We start from the raw sequence: 12,111 nt of genomic DNA on the forward strand, positions 1-12,111 counted from the left end.
TTCAGACCTCTTACTGGTTCAGCACTTAATGGTTCAGACTGTTTGTTTAACGAGTAGATGTCTGAATAGTTCAGACATTTGCCTCTGAATGGTTAGCATTATATAGACTCATAAGACCTCTTACTGGTTCAGTACTTAATGGTTCAGACCTCTTACTGGTTCAGCACTTAACCATTCAAATGTTGTCAAACGGCCCCTTAATATTGTATGTTTTAAGGGGTGTTTGGAATTCCATTTGCAAGTTCTTATTGACTTATAAGTTTTATAAAAAGGAGTTTTTTTTTATAAAATGATGTTTGGGTAATATGTTGAAAAGGAGAAAAAGAGAAGTTAGAGCATTCACATCCAATCCACCATCTTAACCCCTACCTCTAAAATTTAAAAAAAAAAGCTTTTAAATATTCACTCCATCCTATCCCCTATTTGATGTCTGTAACCCTAAATTCTAAAAAGAATGTACAGTAACTTTTCACATATGAAAAGCTACTGTAGCCCCCCATCTTCAACCATATCATAATTACCCGCCATCTCATCTTCTCCCGCCCTCTCGTTCTTTTCCTTTCCCGTGGCAATGGCAGAACCAAGAGAGTGGATGTGAATGCTCTAAATACTTCCCCACTCAGATGCTTTTCACCGCTCAAACCCAATCGGCATCGCTCTTTCTTCGTAATTTTTGGTTCATTTTTTTCTCCTTCTCTCTGTGTTTTTGTATAATGTATTTTGATGAAGTAGGGTTGGGTTTGTAGTCGTGGATGACTGACTTCATGTTTATTTCTTTAGTAACTTTGTTGCTATTTGGGGGGTTTGGGTTTGAGATTTTTGAACAGGTTGAGTAAAATGGAAAACCCTTGTTTTTGTGTGTGTTCATCAACTGCAGCTGAAAACAGTGAAGAATAGATGCTAGATGGTGTCCATTTGATTATTCAACTCTACTTATTAAGTTTTGATGCTAACCCCACCCGATTAAGCCGAAAATAAGAATCAAATTTTCATAAATAGTGGTATAATTGTGAACTATCTGTTATGTGTAGTCTCCCGGAATTAGTGTCATCTGAAAAACGGGCACTTTTGTAGCGTTTTTTGCTGAAATAAACACGTTGTTTTTTTTTCATTTTTTGCTGAAAAACTGGTCCAAAAAACCGGTAATAACCGATCCAAAAACCTGCAGAAACGCTGCTGCGTGCAGTGCTGAAAAAGACACAGAACGCTGCCTTTTTTTGACGTTTTTCACTGAAAAACCGACACTTTTTGGCGTTTATAACAGTTTTTGACTAATAACATGTATGATGACAGGTTGAGTTAATTGCACGTTTGATCAAATGGTTCGTACATTCTTTCGCAATTTGTTGAGATACCTATCTTCAGAAGAAGATGATAGCGATGATGATCTTGATGAGGATACAACAAGGGTATATCTCTCTGTCTCTTTTTTTAGTTCTAAGGTGGAATTACTTATTTGCCTTTTTTTGAATGCTATGTAGAGTGAAAGAGATCCCCGAATTGTTTATCGTTGGAAGGCCAGATGTGACAATTGTGGCGTTGGGCATATTGTCCTCTAAAGACTGGCATTTAAGTCCCTTGCAGAGACCCAACATGTATCTGATCATAATAATTTCATTTCGTGAAATAATAATCTGGAAATGACATTTCGAACGTATTGTTCATATGTCAGCATTCATATATGTGTGACCCTTCAACATGTGCCTGTTGTTGATGAATTCCTCAATGATTTAAAGGATTCAGGGCAAAATGTAAGTCTCCAAATTTTCTTGTTTAGAAAACTTTTCATTTATTTGGATTAGGATCAAATACAAAGTGGATATTACTTGAGAAGGGTACCAAGTGCTTTTGGACCGTTGATTACACTATTTCAATGGTGAAGATTGAGCGGCAAGATCGTAATTAACAGTGAAGGTTAATGTTGATTTTTTGTTTTAAATCTAGCTGCAACGTTTTTCTTTTAAAGTTGTCCTGGCCTGACACATGAACGAACCGTGTGGTTACAATTGTGCGTCCTAACCATTACAACGTCACGTCTAAAACCACCTTTAATTTAACAGAAGCATCTACCCATCACACACAAAAATCACTCTGTACAAGAACCAGCTTCTATATGTATTTCACCTTGCTGATAAATTGTTCGTTATTTTTTAGGTGAAAAAGAATCCCGGGCCAATAAGCGAAGGACTTGCGCCGATACATGGTGCGGTCGGGAAGATTCCGGATAGAGGTATGGTTAGTGAAATACTGGTAGACTACATGGGCAATGCATGCTAATATAATTCTTGGGGTGTTTGGATCCACTTATCTGTCAAAAGCTTTCGAAGGAAAGGATAGTGCACATTGTGTGTTGATGATATGTAAATTGTTTTATACAAGTTTGTAGATGTACATGTAAAAGTAATTCAAATACCATCTATTTTTAACCCTGAATTTGCAAGTGCTGGTTGAATTGAAAATTTTGTTTTTTTACCATGGAAAGATTAGTTGGCTAAAAATGGAATTGGTCAGTATGGTTACATAGTGGGTGCAAATATCTTAGCTGGTGGTGCATTTGATGGTGCATCCATGAACCCTGCAGTGTCCTTTGGCCCAGCTGTGGTTGGCTGGACATGGACCAGCCACTGGGTGTACTGGCTCGGTCCGTTTTTGGGTGCGGGTATAGCTGTGTTACGTTAATCTGCAATCTGCAATTTCGACGGAGATTTCGGATGAGTCAAATTGGCGGAACTAGACCTTCAACTCAGGGGTATCCCAAAATTTTTTAGGGGTGTCCTCGTACTTGTTCAGGGGTGTCATGTGTATAAAAATCGGAAAAAAAAATTTTTTTTTACACTACTCGTAAAAACTTGAGCCGTAGCCCGGGCTACGCCCGTTTACACTACAGGTCCGCCCCTGAGTCAAAATAGTGGGTAGTTAAGATTGTAAATGAAAGAAAGAGAAAAAATTAATAAAAAAAGAATATAGAGATAAATATAAAGGATAGGATGTTGAGGGTTTTTTTAAAATGGGAGGTAAATTTTAAAAAGTAGTGATTTTTTGTTAAATTATAGGGTTAAAGATAATGGAGTGGATGTGAATGCTCTTAGTTAGTAGTTACTTTTCAAAAAAAAAGAGAAAAAGAAAAGAAGAAGTTGATAAGCAATTCCAAACACCCCCTAAATAAATTCACATAAGAATAATAAACAAAAGAAGCATCAGAGTAGACAAATGTTAAAAGATACTAAAACTAAAAGTTAAAACTTAATATAGGTATATGGTTTGGGTAAACGGTTATACACATTTGGGAAATCAGGTCGGGTATAACCTAATATTATACCCGTCCCATACCGGCGAAAGTTTTCTTCAATCCCATACCAGCCCCGGATGTTTCAATTTCGGGTATTACGCAGTCAAAGTCGGGTTTTTTTTCCATCACTAAGCATAACTACTAAATCTAACATTTCCATTAGTATGTTAAACAAGTATCCTAGCATCTGCACACACTAATACAAAATCATGAATAATTATATACAGATTATTGCTTTTGATTAAATATTACCATATCATCACTTGATGTGCCTTCAAGATAAACAACCGATGCGAACAACAACTCCTCCCGACTCTTGACGCCCCTTTTTGGTTGCATCATTTGGAAAAGCTTGGCACTAGTGGGATCACGCCCTATCATCATGACCTACAACAAACGATTAAACGGTTAGTTCTTAAAACAAACACAAATGTAGGACCCAAAGAAAACTTACCATTTTCGCAAAAATGACTCATAAGTTGATATAAAAAAATGTCTTAGGTTAAAATTATTACAGTAACAAGTATCTTGTCGATTATCTCATTTCAAAATGGCTCTAATATTCTAGTAGGAGGTTATCTCTAAGGACAAACAAGGATTTCCAATGACGTGGTGGTGGCTGATGAGTCGAAAACCAACCTTCCGTAGTTGATCAAGAGCTGTCAAACGGCTTCCTGAACCATAGGAATCATGGCTGCACTGCACTCACCCATCTCGAACGTTTCAACAGCATATTTATGCAGTGAAATGTGGATTCCCATACTTGTCTGCATGACTTCCAAACACCGGAAGTATTTTATCCTTCCCAAATCTGACATTTCAAATACCTTTATCATTGAGGTCTTTAGATCATGAATCATTTACATATGTTCCTTTTCACTTTTGCTTAATAAATGTTTGAGGGTCATTTTAGGAATAGTTGAGGCATGGCATCTCCACACTATTTAACAAGAATACTTGACATACTAGACTAGTGCGCATGTGTGTTTAATTTTAGATGTTTGGAAACATAATATAAACTATGTAGTGCCTTGTTAGTTCTAAAGTCTTATGTTGTGTGTGATGAGAAAACCCAAGTAACAGAACATTAGTTTTTAAGGTGGTACACATACGAACAACTAAATCAAGTTGGATAACCAATTTAACATATTTACATATATAACCAAAGATCATCCAAAGACATGCACACACACAAGTTTGACACTAGAGCACTAGTTTACATACTTACAAACAAATTGCTATTTACAAAATATACTCCAAACACATACTCCAAGTTCGGATTCGTAATAAATAATCCAAGTACCAATACAATATACCTACAAATATATAATTACATACATACCAATACAATATACCTACACAAATACATACATATATACAGAAAATCCATATACAATTTGCATATAAGCAAATGTCAGTTATATTGTAGGTAAAAATCCATCCCAAAATCGACACACAATCACATGTTACAAATGGTTCGACAAAGTGGCGCCAACAATGGTTGCGGTGATGCTGTGAGAGGTGACCGGCAATGATGATGGAGACGACTACAACAGATTTCCGTGTCACTAAAACTAATAAAAGCAATAAAGATGTTTAGCTATTATAACCATCTAGATTTAGAGAATGTGTAAAACTTTGATTTTCGTTTGTTTATTTTTTATTATATAATTCTTATTTTTTTTATCAGTAATAATTCAATTTCTTACAAGAATTCTGGTCTTGGTATTGATTTATTTATATTTATATTTATATTTATATTTATATTTATATTTATATTTATATTTATATTTATATTTATATTTATATTTATATTTATATTTATATTTATATTTGGATTTATATTTATATTTATATTTATATTCGAGCATGATTGTAAAGATATTTAAATTTTTATATTTATATTTATATTCGAGCATGATTGTAAAGATATTTAAATTTTTAATCAAATGATATATAAAATTTAAGTTTACAAACTTGTATTAAAAATAAATCAAATCCAAGAGGGGCATAAAATACTTCAAAAAAGAAAGAACTTATAGTACGTAATTGATATTGAGTTTATTAATTCTATATAAATATAATATTAACACTAGCTAGTTGGTCACTTGTTGAAAAAAAGAACATTTTAACTCTTTAACAGTGACTATTTAATTGTTTTAGCATAAATATATTATATTTTTGCGTGGTCAAAGACTCAAAAGGAAATCGCCCCAAAACACAAGTTGAATCATATTCTTATAATAAGATAATCATTATCGTCACGTAGATACAAAGATTCAGTAACAAGTTAATTACGCATATGGATCCTGTGGTTTGGTTTATAGTTAGTTTTGTTTTTGGGTTCTAACTTTTTTTAAAAGGTTTGAGGCTTGTAATTATCATTTTGTAACGAGTCTGGGTATTAAGACTAAGTTCCATTAATTTTTCTGTTACAAAAGGGTATTTTAGTCATTCTACTCAAATTTAACTAGAAAAATTAACAGAAGTTAGTCTTAATACCCAAACTCGTTACAAACTGATAACCACAAGACTCAAACCTGTTAAAATATTCGAACTCAAAGGCGAAACTAGTTATAAATCACATGGTCTATCTGTGTAATTAACTCTTTAATAAAACTTTTGTTTTCCCTAATTAAGTGCTGATTTTGTAATTTATTTTTGTCATAGTTCTAACTATATATGAAACTTGTTAAATTTATGCATAATACGGGTAGGGATATTGTAAAAAGTGTCTAAAATATAAGAAGGGTAAGAAGTGTTTTAAACCATTGGATATTTGATCTAATGGTTGAGATCAATAGGGTATAAAATGTAAATTGTGTTTTAATTAGAAGGACCTTATGTAAAAATTGAAGGGCAATAGTGACTTTTCCAATGTTTCAAATATGGTAACCGTTTCAAAACACCCATCAACTTCCTAAAGATCAGCGAATTATATGGTAACCGTCATCAATCTCCAAAAATCAACAAATTTCTTCATACTTTATCATAAATAGATCTATAATCAGATTCATGGCGTGGTGTTTTAAAACAACTGGATAAATTGACTATGATTCAGGTCATGGTGTTTTATCTGGAGACATTGTTCATGTCGTGGTGTTTTAAACGCTTATGATTCAAGTCATGGTGTTTTATCTAGAGACATTGTTCATGGCGTAGTGTTTTATCAATAGAAAACATTCCCAGATTTTAAAACACCATGACTATGATTCAAGTCATGGTGTTTTATCTAGAGACATTGTTCATGGCGTGGTGTTTTAAAACATCTATGATTCAAGTATTTTTTTTATAGAGAAATTTCATTGTAGTTTTTAAAGAATAATAATTTACATCGAGATAGTTGGTAAACGGGCTACAAGTTGCGCCGCTACCCCTTTTTGAATAGCAAAACTAAGCCTTTTAAAAACTGCGTCCATAGATCTCGGGGTCATAACATTACTATTCAAGTCATGGTGTTTTATCAGGAGACATTGTTCATGGCGTGGTGTTTTATCAATACAAAAACATTCCCAGATTTTAAAACACCATGACTATGATTCAAGTCATGGTGTTTTATCTGTAGACATTGTTAATGGTGTGGTGTTTTAAACATTTATGATTCAAGTCATGGTGTTTTATATGGAGACATTGTATAATCAGATTCATGGCGTGGTGTTTTAAAATAACTGGATAAATTGACTATGATTCATGTCATGGTGTTTTATCTAGAATCCAGAAAACATTGTACTGTGATTACATCCATGGTGTTTTAACATCTGGACAATCAATACAAAACATTCCCAGATTTTAAAACACCATGACTATGATTCAAGTCACGATCAGAAAATGAGGATGACGAAGATGAAAGACGATGACGGTGAATGATTTGTGGAGACGAAAGAAATTGGTGACGGTGGTCGGAGATGCAGGTGTTCAAATCGGAGAAGATGACGTGAACTGTGATGATGATGACGGAAGGTTAACAAGATGGTCGGAGAAGATGATCTGAATCGGAGATGGAGATGAAACGATCAATCCCTAAACATTCTCATCGCCAGTTTTTTTTCAGTTATATTGTAAATCAATTAAATGACAAAAATGTACAATTACTAATCTACCCTTTTGAATTAATTAAGAGGAGGGACACTTGTCATTCCAAGATTATTTCTTACACTTCTTACAAAAGATGGACTTTTTATAGGATCCTTTACCTGCATAATACTTCATTTTAAAAAAGAAAATTGTCTAAGTATTGATTTTGATATATATTTGAGCAATTGAGCTTAATTGTGAAAATAATGAAACCTTAACAAAAGTATATACAAAATAATGAAACCATAACACATATCTAGAACTAATTAAATCAAAATTTAAGAGGGCGTGAAATACAAATACAAATACTAATAAAAAATAGAAAAAACTTATAGTGATTGGTAACATGGTAATTCCATGTAATTTAAAGAAACTTAGCTAGTTGATCACTTGGTTAATAAAAAATCATTTAACTATTAAGTAGTGACTATTTTTTTAGCATAAAACTATTGTTATTTATTTGCTTGGTCAAAGACTCAAAAGTAAATCCCCACATAACACAAAAAGTCAAACACATATGAGGTCCATTCCTGTGAAGTATTACCCTTTCAAACTCCAATAAAGTAACAAGTCAATAACATCGTAGCTTACTTCATCTCCAAAACACTATAAATATACCAAAGCCTCAATCATCTTCAACCATACAATCTGATCATATTCTTCAATGGAGTTCACAAATTTCCCACAACCAACAAGACCCACATCATATTCGAATCTAACATCATTCAGATATTCAACAACAATCTCACAACATTCAGAACCTATCATCTTACCCATTTCTGAACCATCCACATCGACTTCCAATCATCAACAACCAAACGGCAACGACGAGGAACTGTTTCGCGAGCTAACTAGAATTCTTTTCGAATGTTTAGAGAGGGCGGATAACGTACCCAAGGGTTTGCTGCTTCGTAAAATATTCTTCGAGCTCGAAAAAGAGAGCCAAATGGAAAACTTTATTGTTGAAAAGCTCAAGCATTCTCATGTGAAAGTGATTTCTGACTTTGTAGAAACATATCTAGAGAATTCAACTGGTCAGATTGGTGAAGGTGAAGCAAAGTATGATCAACATGAGACGGTAACTAGAGGGTTTAAAGAAGATTTGATGGAAGAGGACAGAACCAGTACTGGCGGATCAAAACCGGTTTCCTTACATAAACTTGAAAGGTTCAAAGTGAAAACTATAAAGATTGTAGGGGGTGTAAGTGTAATCAATAAATAAATGGATTTACATGGTTGTTATTGCTCAGCATATAGTTATTTTATTAAGGAATAATGGAATTTAATAATCCCAACTTTCATCAGTTGGCCTATAACGGACCCAACTTCAAACATAGCCACTGGCGGTCCCAACTTTTGATATTTTGTAAAACATTAGACCCTTGCTGGGAGAGGAGGAGAGGGTGGTCCCAACTTCAAACATTGGACCACTGGCGGTCACCACTAACATCCCTTGAACGGTGTTAGCAAGGGTCCAATGTTTTACAAAACGTCAAAAGTTGGGACCACCAGTGGCTATTTTTGAAGTTGGGTCCGCTGCCGGCCAACTGGTGAAAGTTGGGATTATTAAATTCCATTATTCCTTTTATTAAAGAAGTAAAAAAAACAAAAAAGTCGTCAAAGACCAAGTGAATGTAATATAAAAGTAGATGTTCAGGTCAGTTACTCGACACGAAAAATAAAAAATTAATAACCAAATATGTGGTAAACAAAGAAAAATACAACATGCACGATATTTTAATTTTAAAATTGCCTGATCCACAAGATATTTGTTTTGTTATTTAATATCATATGTTTTAAGGGGTGTTTGGAATTCCATTTGCAAGTTCTTATTGACTTATAAGTATTATAAAAAAGAGTTTTTTTTTTTTTTTTTTTTTTTTTTTTTTTTTTTATAAAGTGATGTTTGGGTAATATGTTGAAAAGGAGTGATGTATTGAAAATGAGAAGTTAGTTAGTAGAGACTTTCCCAAACACCCCCTAAATAAATTCACATAACAATAATAAACAAAAGAAGCATCAGAGTAGACAAATGTTAAAAGATACTAAAACTAAAAGTTAAAACTTAATATAGGTCTATGGTTTGGGTAAACGGTTATACATTCGGGAAATCAGGTCGGGTATCAGGGGCGGACTCAATATATAGTGAGCCGTAGCACGGGCTACGGCTCAACTTTCTTGGTGTAGTATTATTTTTCTTTTAATGTCCGTTTTATTTATCTAGGATACCCCTAAACTAATGTTAGGATACCTCTAGGTGTTTGTGAAAATGAAATGAAATGAAATGAAACTTTACATTTGATGGAAACGAAAATTTATGGAAAGGAACTTGCAGGTGGCACACATTGTTAAAAAAGGAAGAAGATGAAATTATATTTAAAGTTAATATGATAATATGGCATTTGGACAATAAATGAAAAGGGGTACTATTCTGCAGATGTTAGAAGTCAAATTTAATTAGTATTCTACCATTTTTTACCAGCTAATCAGGGGCGGATCTAGGCCACTTTTGTGGGTTCTCAGTAACCCATTCGGTTTGGAAAAAACGGAAAAAAATTAGTGAGAATCTACCAAAAGAAACCCAGTAAAAAAGGACAGTAAATTACTTATTTGTGTTTTTTTCTTCACTTTGTTTATTTAGAGTTAAATGTCATTTTAGTCCTTGTGCTTTGGGTCATTTTGTCAGTTTAGTCCAAATGTTTCATTTTTCGCATGTGAGTCCAAAAAGGTTTCACCGTTGCCATTTTTCCACTAAGTTAACTTCATCCATTTTTCTAGTAACGAGAAGGGAAATTCGGTCATTTTATATGTAATACTGTTAACTAGAAGGTCAATTCGGCCATATAAATGATAGAATTGCCCTTCTCGCTAACAAAAAAAATGAATGAAGTTAACTCAGTGGACTAAAATGGCAACGGTGAAACCTTTTTGGACCCCTAGAAGAAAAATAAAACATTTGGACTAAATTGACAAAATGACCCAAACCACATGGACTAAAATGACATTTAACTCGTTTATTTATTATTTTACCTGTCCCTAAACATTACTAGCCGCATAAGGCCCCTAAGGGTTTTCAAATTTCAGAGACGACCCTAAGTAAAAGAAAATTTAAAGAGCCCATTTTTTATTAGTCGGCCCTTTAGGAGCCATTTAGTTCTCAGGGATGGGTCTAGCTAGGTAAAAGTTTTTTTAGGATACCCCTGAATTTTTCTTCTAGTTTCGCCACTGTCGGGTATAATCTAATCTTATATCCGTCCTATACCGGCGAAAGTTGTCTACAATCCCATACATGCCCCGGATGTTTCAATTTCGGGTATTACGGTCAAACTAGGTTTTTTTTGCCATCACTAAGCATAACTACTAAATCTAACATTTCCATTAGTATGTTAAACAAGTATCCTAGCATCTGCGCAAGGTACGTAGCACACTAATACAAAATCATGAATAATTATATACAGATTATTGCTTTTGATTAAATATTACCATATCATCACTTGATGTGCCTTCAAGATAAACAAAAACCGATGCAAACACCAACTCCTCCCATCTCTTGACGCCCCTTTTTGGTTGCGTCCTTTGGAAAAGCTTGGCACTAGAGGGATCACGCCCTATCGGCTATCGTAATGACCTACAACAAAAGATTAAACTGTTAGTTCTTAAAACAAAGACAAATGTTGTACCCAAAAAAAAACTTACCATTTTCTTTCGCAACCCACCATCATAGTGACCACGTTTTGCAAAAATGACTCATAAGTTGCTATAAAAAATGTTTTAGGTTAAAGTTATTACAGTAATAAGTATCTTGTCGATTATCTCGTGTCAAAATGGCTCTAATATTCTAGTAGGAAGTTATGTCAACGACAAACAAGGGTTTCCAATGACATGCTGGCAGGACCGGACCTATAGTATAAGGAACCAGGCTTGGGCCTATGGCCTCCAAAAAAATAGGGTCTTCATTTAAAAGGAAATTAATATGCTAACTATTAATATTAGTGCAAACTTATTGCTTTAGATTTGTTTGATTCCTTACACAAGCAAATCACTTTGTGTTATAGTTGTGTTAGATTTTTGCTTGGTTCCAAACAGCAACACGGATAAAGGTATATCGTTTATAATAATCAAATAAGGAAAAAGGGTCTCAAAATTTCATTTCGCCTTGGGCCTCTAAAAAGGTTGGAACGGCTAATGGTGGTGGCTGACGAGTCTGAAATCATAATCTCTTCACATCCTATATAAGTATTAGGGTTTATTATGTAATTAGTTAAAAGTTAGATAGATAGTTTAGATTTATTATTAAGTGGCGGTTATGAAGTTGAAGGACCAAAGTTGACAAAGTGGAAGTTGGAAACTTCCATCAATAACCGAATGGGTGTGTCTCCTACACACACCATTTCCGAACCGGTATCAAGGCAACAAGGAAAGAACGCAACTGTTGATCATGCGGACGAGAATCAACACACTTTTTCAAGTTCCAATCACAACCACACATCCAAGAGACATGACTTTTCACGAAGAGACACGTCTATTCCACTAGTACAAAAGTGAGCAAAAGATGCGGGTAAATTGGCTATAAGATGCGGTTTTAGACCCGCATCTTATGGCGTAGCATCTTATGGCTATAGGCCAAAAGATGCGGTTTCAAGAGATGTGGTTCTAGACCCGCATCTTTTGATAATTTAACCAAAAACTACCTTTTATCAATATATTCAAGAGATGCGGTTCTAGAACCGCATCTTTTGGTGTTTAAG

General features: G+C 34.1%; 1 long non-coding RNA gene across 3 annotated transcripts; it reads left to right on the forward strand.

Annotated features, from left to right (window-relative positions):
- Positions 1 to 444: 444 nt before the first annotated feature.
- LOC110882754 lies at positions 445 to 2,440 on the forward strand. Of its 3 annotated transcripts, none has more exons than XR_002560200.2 (4): positions 445 to 676; positions 1,294 to 1,409; positions 1,482 to 1,914; positions 2,155 to 2,440. It is a non-coding gene; the product is annotated as an uncharacterized LOC110882754 (long non-coding RNA). The 3 variants fall into 3 exon arrangements; XR_002560203.2 differs by having other exon boundaries at positions 1,482 to 1,751; XR_004864097.1 differs by having other exon boundaries at positions 1,482 to 2,440.
- Positions 2,441 to 12,111: the final 9,671 nt, after the last annotated feature.

Source organism: Helianthus annuus, chromosome 1 (genome assembly GCF_002127325.2).
Source record: "Helianthus annuus cultivar XRQ/B chromosome 1, HanXRQr2.0-SUNRISE, whole genome shotgun sequence".
In the NCBI taxonomy this organism is placed as follows: Eukaryota; Viridiplantae; Streptophyta; class Magnoliopsida; order Asterales; family Asteraceae; genus Helianthus; species Helianthus annuus.